The following is a 3,194-nucleotide window of genomic DNA, read 5'->3' as shown; positions in this document are numbered from 1 at the left end:
GTTGCAACGGAGGTGGAGGCGGAGGCTGTTGCCAAGAAGCTTGAGGCTGACTCGCCGAAGCAACAGAAACTGCAGGATGATTACCCACATATTCTGGGATGTAGGGCGAATGATACGAAGCTGTATGCATGACCTGCTTCGGCTGAGCCTGTTGTGCTGCTGCTTCAGCTATTTCCTTTTGCTTCTGAATAGTAACGTGGCACATCCTGGTAGTATGGCCTTTGTTCTCACCGCAGAATAAGCAAAAGATTCTTCTCGGTTGGTCGCCGAATCTTCCTTCGAAGCCCCTGGCGCCTCTACCTCTTGGAGCTGGAGGTCGGAAGGAGCTTTGCTGTTGTCCAGAAGCCTGCGAGGAGCATTGTGGCCTTTGCTGTTGGCTTCCTCTGTCATCATTTTGTGTAGAATTGTGGATTGATCTCACATGCCTTGGATAAAACCTCCCTCCGAAGCCCCTGGTCATTTCAGAAAACCTGAAAGCCTCTTCCCTTCTTTGGCGAAAATCATTGTCGGCCCGAATGTATTCATCCATTTTCTGGAGAAGCTTCTCCAAAGTTTGAGGAGGCTTCCTGGCGAAGTACTGAGCTGACGGACCTGGCCGAAGCCCCTTGATCATGGCCTCGATGACAATTTCATTGGGCACCGTTGGTGCCTGTGCCCTCAAACGCAAGAACCTTCGGACATATGCCTGAAGGTATTCTTCGTGATCCTGAGTGCACTGGAACAGAGCCTGAGCAGTGACCGGCTTCGTCTGAAACCCTTGAAAGCTGGTTAACAACAAATCCTTCAGCTTCTGCCATGAAGTGATCGTTCCTGGTCGAAGGGAGGAATACCAGGTTTGAGCAACACTTCTGACAGCCATAACGAAAGATTTGGCCATGACTGAAGCATTGCCACCATACGAAGACACTGTTGCTTCGTAGCTCATCAAAAACTGCTTCGGATCTGAGTGGCCATCAAATACGGGGAGCTGAGGCGGCTTGTAGGACGGAGGCCAAGGTGTAGCCTGCAGCTCAGCGGACAGGGGAGAAGCATCATCAAAAACAAAATTCCCATGATGGAAATTGTCATACCAGTCATCTTCGTTGGGAAAGCCCTCCTGATGAAGGTCTTGATGCTGAGGCCTTCGGTGTTGCTCATCCTGAGCAAGATGACGAACTTCTTCAGAGGCTTCGTCTATCTGCCTCTGCAGTTCAGCTAGCCTGGCCATCTTCTCCTTCTTGCGTTGAACCTGCTGCTGAAGGATTTCCAGATTTTAAATCTCCTGATCTAGATCATCCTCCGGAGGTGTTGGACTGGTAGCCTTCCTCTTCTGGCTTCGTGCCTCTCTAAGAGAAAGGACGTCTTGATTGGGGTCCAGCGGCTGCAGCGTGCCAGCCCCTGGTGCTGAAGCCTTCTTCGGCGGCATGACGAAGGTGATGCTTGCCGAAGGTGTTGAAAAGCTTCAAGAAATGGAAGTGAGTTCACCGGAGGTGGGCGCCAATGTTGGGGACTTGTTCTCAAGTGCTAAGAGTTAAGAACAAGGCAACATAGAAAATGTTAATCGTTAATATCCTTCGTCCTTCAAAGCATTATTTCCCTTAGGACATAATGACTTGCGGACGAAGGTTATGAAGGTCATACCTTCATAAATTCATCAAACAATGACGAAGGATGAAACATAAAGAATGTAAAAGAAAACATGAACAATCATTTATTATTATTGAGCGTAAACAAAAATATTATTGAACTACAGGTGTACCTTCAATCGGAAGGAAATGACAGTACAAGTGTGACGCAAAAAGCGAATGCCAAGTCAGCGTGAACAGTACGGGGATACTGTTCACCTATTTATAGACACGGGACGCAGCCCTTACAAAATTACATTCATGCCCTTTACATTTGATAATAACTCTATAGTAGTCTATTGAGGTCTGAATAGCCTTTTCATCTTTAAGTCGGTTCCACTCTTTGCTGTCGCGCCGAAGCTTTCCTGCTCGCACCTTCGGCTCTGAGTCAACCTTCGTATTATTCCGGTTCACTGCAATGCCGACTTTAGTCCGAGGATACCTGTTTACACATTGTACTGCAGGAATACTGTTAAATCCTGTTTTTGAGGACCTTCGGACGCCGAAGGTCCCCAACATAATTTGTATTATAATGTGGCTTGTTGGCCGTATTCGCACGCCTATGCTGATCCGACTGCACCCTTGGGCGACTTTTGCACGGAGTGTCTTTTTAATAAAAGACTTCAATTAACGCACTTGTTGTGCTATTCCGGCTGCACCCTTAGGCGACTTTTGCACGGAGTGTCTTTTTAATAAAAGACTTCGATTAACGCACTTGTTGTGCTATTCCGGCTACACCCTTAGGCGACTTTTGTGCGGAGTGTCTTTTTAATAAAAGACTTCGATTAACGCACTTGTTGTGCTATTCCGGCTGCACCCTTAGGCGACTTTTGCGCGGAGTGTCGCACGCGAGGGTAGTCTGCGCTACCTGTCGCGGTGACTTCGGAGTGGTCAAATGCCGAAGACCGTTGATGCGGTGTTTTTCGACACGTTGCGTCTGAGTTTTTGTTTTTGCGGGGGCTTTTGCAGGTATATTACATGGCTCCGCCTCATTAAAAACCTCACCCCGGGAGGAAAAGAGTGCGGGCCGAAACAGTATTGTTTGGTGGATTACAAGGGCTCGTGGGATCTGAGGGTTAAACAAAAAATTTGCGGAGATTATCAATGTTCCGGGAGTGCTCTAAGTCTTCGCCAGAGGGCGTTGATAGCCTGTACGCATTGGGGGATGCCTTCGTCTTGACGATGAATGGACCCTCCCATTTTGGCTCCAGCTTGCCCCGTGACTCTGTCCGGGTGGTCCGGACGAGTACGAGGTCTCCTTCGTTGAACTCTTTTGGGACGACCGCGTTGTCGCGCCAGGCCTTGGTTTGAGCTTGGTATTTATTGAGGGCCTGCAAGGCAAGGACACGGTCTCCGTCGATGAGGTCTTTAAACGTTGGTTCGTCGACGTCGGGGACCGCTGATATGCTTGTTCGGGGTGACCCATGCTTTATCTCCTGCGGCGTCATGGCCTCCGATTCATATAGTAGACGAAAAGGTGTGAATCCGGTTGCCTGGCATTCGGTCATGTTTAGGGCTCATACCACTTCAGGTAGTTGGTCGGCCCATTTACCCTTCTTGTCGTCGAGAAGTCTTTTCTTGATGGCAGTG

The sequence above is a fragment of the Zea mays genome, chromosome 1 (genome assembly GCF_902167145.1).
Source record: "Zea mays cultivar B73 chromosome 1, Zm-B73-REFERENCE-NAM-5.0, whole genome shotgun sequence".
Lineage (NCBI taxonomy): Eukaryota > Viridiplantae > Streptophyta > Magnoliopsida > Poales > Poaceae > Zea > Zea mays.
The sequence above is the reverse complement of the archived record's forward strand: the minus strand, read 5'-3'. Positions refer to the sequence as shown.